The sequence below is a fragment of the Pan troglodytes genome, chromosome 13 (assembly GCF_028858775.2).
Source record: "Pan troglodytes isolate AG18354 chromosome 13, NHGRI_mPanTro3-v2.0_pri, whole genome shotgun sequence".
NCBI classification, from domain to species: domain Eukaryota; kingdom Metazoa; phylum Chordata; class Mammalia; order Primates; family Hominidae; genus Pan; species Pan troglodytes.
This window is the reverse complement of record NC_072411.2, coordinates 53,337,451-53,343,323: the sequence shown is the minus strand read 5'-3', so window position 1 is coordinate 53,343,323 and position 5,873 is coordinate 53,337,451. Positions and strand designations below refer to the sequence as shown.

The 5,873-nt window shown below is 41.3% G+C and overlaps 1 long non-coding RNA gene across 1 annotated transcript; it reads left to right on the top strand.

The window, feature by feature from the left end:
• Positions 1 to 2,767: 2,767 nt before the first annotated feature.
• LOC134807983 (uncharacterized) lies at positions 2,768 to 5,337 on the top strand. The gene is made up of 2 exons (XR_010149757.1): positions 2,768 to 2,840; positions 4,744 to 5,337. It is a non-coding gene; the product is annotated as an uncharacterized LOC134807983 (long non-coding RNA).
• Positions 5,338 to 5,873: the final 536 nt, after the last annotated feature.

Below are 5,873 nucleotides of genomic sequence, written 5' to 3'. Positions count from 1 at the left end.
GACAGAGTCTCGCTTTGTCACCTAGGCTGGAGTGCAGTGGCGTGATCTCAGCTCACTTCAACCTGCACCTCCTGGGTTCAAGCAATTCTCCTGCCTCAGCCTCCCGAGTAGCTGGGACTACAGGTGTGCGCCACCACACCCAGCTAATTTTTGTATTTTTAGTAGAGACAAGGTTTCACCATGTTGCCCGGGCTAGTCTCGAACTCCTGACCTCAGGTGATCCACCCTCCTTGGCCTCCCAAAGTGCTGGGATTACAGATGTAAGCCACAGCACCTGGCCTGTTTATTTTTAAAAATAGTACCAAGCATATAATAAAAAATCAATGAGTTAGTGAATATATGAATGTAATGAATACAAGATTCAGTCACTTAACTATGGAGTGACAACCATCGTCTTTTACTCATTTAACACATTTATTTGGCAATTATTTGTTTCATGTCTACTTTATGCCAGGCATCAATCCAGTACAGCCAATGAGCAAGACACACAAAGTCACTGCTTTCATGGAGCTTACATTCTAGCAGCAGTGACAGAGAAAAAATGGAGCAATAAGTAAACAAGGAAATTATCAGATAATGATGAGTGCTTTGAAAGACTCAGCATAGGCTGATATGATAGAAAAGAGGGTCAGGAAAGGCCTCTCTGAGGAGGTGACATTGAAGCTTAGATCTGAATGACCTGAAGGAGCCAGCCATGCCAGACAGATGGGAAGGCTGGAGCAAAAGCCCTGTGGCAAGAATGAACTTGACAAATTCTCCAAAAGCAAAAGGGAGAGCAAGGTGATGAAAGAGCTTAATGAAAGGGGGAACTTACTGTGAGGGGAAAAGTAGGCAGTGGCAGGTACTGTGGGGCTGCGTAAGCCAGGTTGGGCATATGGAGTTGAATTTATATGCAGTAGGAGGTTTTTCAGCAGGTGACAACATGATTTAATTTGTGTTTTAAGAAGATCACTCTGGTGTCTCATCAGAGGAGAATTTATAGTGGATTAAGAGGGGGAGCAGGGAGTCATCTCAGGAGGCTACTGCAGTTGTCCAGGGAGAGTTGATGGGATGGTGGCTTGGATGGTGATGGCAACAATGGAGAAGGGAAAGAAGTGTACTGGTTCAGGGACATTTTGGAGGTTTGCTCTTGAGTTAGATGAGTAGCATGAGGGGGTAAGAGCTTTCAAAGATAGTTTGATGAATGCAAATCCTTTATTCACTTTTGTTACCAGGAATTTAGTACTAAGGATTTTATTCACCTTTGTGACCAGGAATTTAGCACTAAGTATTAGTCAAAAGAGAAAAGAGTGTGAAATCCTTTTGCACATCCTAGCCGATGGCTATTGGGTCAAGTGGAAAGGTAGAGAAGACTTGTTTTTGGACAGAGGCTGACCTTGGGGATACTAAGCATTTTCTTGAGGAGGGGAGTGCTTTGGCTAACAATATTTAATATGCCCTCGCAAGATACCAAAACCAACCCGCAAGAGACGCATAGCATCTACTGAGGTGCCAACAATATCAGAAGTTGAAGATGCCAACACAAAAGGACCTCTTGGGCCTTTCTTTTAGGTGTGTCAGTGAATGTGAGATGTGGAGAGACAATGGAACATGGTTAACTGAAGTCTTTTTCAAAAATGCCTTCTAGGAGACCATCAGGCTGCCTACTGGAGCTTTGGCTGCTTTTCTAGCCAAATAGGAAATGTGTGAGTGTCCTAAGGGCTCGGGCCCCGTCTTAGTCATCTTTGAATTCCCACCCAAGGATTAGCAGAATGCATGACATAATACATTGCAAGAGCTGAGTGAAGATTTAAGCAAAGGGAAAAATGATAATTGTCCCAGCGGATAGTCCAGCCCTTTGTATGCTGTAACCTCAATATCAAATTTATGTTTTGTGGTTTGGCTATGATCCCATTAAGGCTAATTTCTCTTTCTTGGGAAACATTCGATCATAATCAATTCCTTTGTTCCATTTTTTTTTTTTTTTTGAGACAGGGTCTCACTCTATCACCCAGGCTAGAGTGCAGTGGCGTGATTCAGCTCACTGCAACCTCCCGAGCTCAAGCGATCCTCCATCCTTGGCCTCCCAAGTAGCTGGGACCACAAGGCTGCACCACTGTGTCCGGCTAATTTTTGTATTTTTTTTGTAGAGACAGAAAAATATCCAGCTTGGCTAGTCTCGAACTCCCGGATTCAAGCAATCTGCCTGTCTTGGCCTCTCAAAGTGCTGGGATTACAGGCATAAGCCACCATGCCCAGCCTTCCACATGTTTGATTAAATATGCTAAACCCAATTTTCCAATGTACATTTACAAAATAATTTTTATTTTTTGTTCTGTTGCAAATTTTTGTGTCACTTGATAACTGCCACCTCAGTTATATTTACTTATATGTACAAACATAATACATACAAATTTTCATTTGTTAAAGAAAATAAAATTTAATTGAATAAAAATTATGAATACAAATAAACAAGTGTAGAAATAAAGGGTACCCATAACTTTGCCTTCAAAGAAACTTTAAAGATTTACACAGGGACTTTTTTCTATGTATATATACGCATACACACACACACACACACACACACACATTTTGTGGGGGTGACAAAAATGGGATCACTGTAGACTTGATGTTTTGCAATTGGATTTAAATATTCTTTTAAAATATAAGTAATATAATTAATAAGTGGGAACTTAACTTTGAGTTCAGAGTGTGCTTCTTCTTCTTTTTCTCTTTTCTTTGACAGTATTTCTTTTTATACCTTTTATAACATAGAACATTATTCTATGAGCCCAACTGAGAAAATGAATGGAAGTTCAACTAAGTAAGATGTCAGCCCAACTTAAGGACTTGGGCATCTGGTGAGTGGTTGGACAAGATGACCTCTGATTTCTCCAACTCTGAGATTCTGTGAATGGAGACAGGAGATAGGAATTTGTAAGGCTAATTGGACTGAAAAGACTGAATTACTGGTATAAGGGAGTTCTGGGAAATTAGGTTGGAAAGGTGGATTATGGCCTGGTTGCATTTACATCTTGGCTCTCCAGCTGGGCATGTAGATGCATGTTGGGAGCAAATGCACATGAAAGAAGAGTGACAAGATCAGGAATCTTCTGCTTCCCCTTCTCTTTCCCCTTCCCCTTCCCCTTCCCCTTCCCCTCCTCCTCCTCCTCCTTTTTCTTCTTCTTCCTCCTCCTCTTCTTCCTCTTCTTCTTTTTTCTTCTTTCTTCTTCTCCCTTCCTCTCCTCTCTTTTCATCTTCCTCTTTTCTAACTTTTATAGAAAATGAATATCAAATTCTCTCACTTTTATGGGCCTCCTCTTCCTTGAATTCCCATATGAAGTAACTTGAGCTCACTTCCCACATAATGAAGGAAAGTTCTATGCCAGATACACAAATCTGTCCTCTCTTTTCCTATAAATCTGAAAACAGTAAATCTCCATAAAGACAGGGACTAGTTTTACCTACATCGTCTTACAATAGTATACAAAGACTTGCATGCAAATAGGACTCACTACAATTTTTACTTTTTATTTTTTATTATGGTAAAATACACATAACAAAATTTATCATCAACCATTTTTAAGTGTACATTTCAGTGGTATTAAATACATTCACATTGTTGAACAACCGTCACTACCATCCATCTCCAGAACTCCTTTCATTTTGCAAAACTGAAACTCGGCCGAATGCTGTGGCTCACGCCTGTAATCCCAGCACTTTGGGAGGCTGAGGTGGGCGGATCACCTGAGGTCAGGAGTTCGAGACCAGCCTGGCCAACATGGTGAAACCCCATCTCTACTGAACATACAAAAAAAATTAGCCGGGTCTGGTGGCAGGCGCCTGTAATCCCAGCTACTTGGGAGGCTGAGACAGGAGAATCGCTTGAACCCAGGAGGTGGAGGTTGCAGTGAGCCGAGATGGCGCCGTTGCACTCCAGCCTGGGGGACAAGAGCAAGACTTCGTCTCAAAAAACAAAAATAAAAACAAAAACCAACAAAAAACAAACAAACTGAAACTCTATGCTCATTAAACAATAACTCCCCATTCACTCCTTCCCTCATCCCCTGGCAACCACCATTCTACTTCCTCTGTAAATTGGATTATTCTAGGTTCCTTATATAAATGGAACCACACAATACTTGTCCTTTTGTAGATGACTTATTTCACTTAGCATAATGTCCTCAAGGTTCATACATAATCTATTCTATACCAGACTTTCCTTCCTTTTTAAGGCCAAATAATACTCCATTGCATCTATATGGCACATTTTATTTATTGACTCATCTAACTAAAATTATTTTGATAAGAATCCTGTAGCCCATAGATCCATTAAGGCCACAGACTTCTTTTGGGCCTGCAAAAGTCACCACTGTATCACTTAAAAGTTTCCCAACATTTCCTGATTTTGTTTGACAGCCTAGAATTCTTTGAGATGCTTTTTATTCTCAGACATAGCTGCTGTTCTTTCAGGGATCAGGGTATCTTAGGGCCAGGGCTGTGGTTAAATAGGAAGAAGGGTAAGATCAAGGCCACAAGTAGGTTAATATTACCTTATTCAACAAGTATTCACAGGTCACTCTTTTTGGAAAACACCACCTTAGTTGCTATGGTAGCTACTCTATATCACAATGGCCAGGTGGCCTTTGGGTGGACAGAGTGATATATAATTTGTAAATCAATGGGCTTGACACTACTTAGACTCTGGGCTTAATAACCAAGATAGACTCTTACAGAGAAGTTGTGCTTTTCACACACATGCAGGCATTTCCACAAGTCAAGAAACAGCAGAAGATACTGGACGCGGTGGCTCACGCCTGTAATCTCAGCACTTTGGGAAGCCAAGGTGGGCAGATCATGAGGTCAAGAGATCAAGACCATCCTGGCCAACATGGTGAAACCCCCATCTCTACTAAAAATACAAAAACTACCTGGGCGTGGTGGCATGTGCCTATAGTTCCAGCTACTCAGGAGGCTGAGGCAGGAGAATTGCTTGAACCTGGGAGGCAGAGGTTGCAGTGAGCCGAGATTGTGCCGCTGTACTCCAGCCTGGGTGACAGAGTGAGACTCCATCTCAAAAAAAAAAAAAAAGAAACAGCAGAAGATGGACAAGAGACTCTGCCTCCCATCTTCCCTTCACAACTCACCCTCCTTACCCCAACTACCTCCTTCCGGTGGCTTGGTTTTGAGGCCATGTTGTAAATTAGCTGCAAAAGAAGACCAGGGAAGACGTTTCTCCTACACCTTGCAAGCCCCCCTGTATTTTCAGTATTTCTGGTAAGGACCTCACCACATGTGGTGCAGAGCATGGTACTATGCAGAATGATGTAGAGAGAATGAATTTTCCCTTTCCAGACACATTGTATGTTATCACTGTTGTCAAAGCAGATGAAAAATCAGGTTGCCGCTGAGTCACAGCCTCCACAATGGCACACCCCCTCTCCTCCATGTGTCCAGAGAACTGATGTAATTTCTTAAGAGATTTCTCAGGAAAAAGTGATTGTTTCTGTGTATCTCCCAGTAATGTTACTTTGGTTTATGCTCATAAAATCATAGGTTGGCTGTAATCTTAATTAGCCCTCATTGAACAATATTTTTCTTATTTTTTTCCTAGGGTTTTCTTCAGTAACCGTATCTAATTTTTTTGTCATAGCAGTGTGCCCCAAGAAAAAGTTTCAGACAGCAGAAACAGATCTAAAGATTAATAGTATATAAAAGATTTTCTACTTTTTTCCCCCAAAAGTGAAGCTAATCTGAATGAAATGTAAGAAAGTGTAATTTTTCTAGACGTTTATGTCTGTACCACAGCAGGGGGGTTCCCTTGTAAATGAGTTATCTTGTTTTTTCCAAAAAGAAGTTTATTGCAAGGAGGCTTATTAACTAGTCCTGGGAGT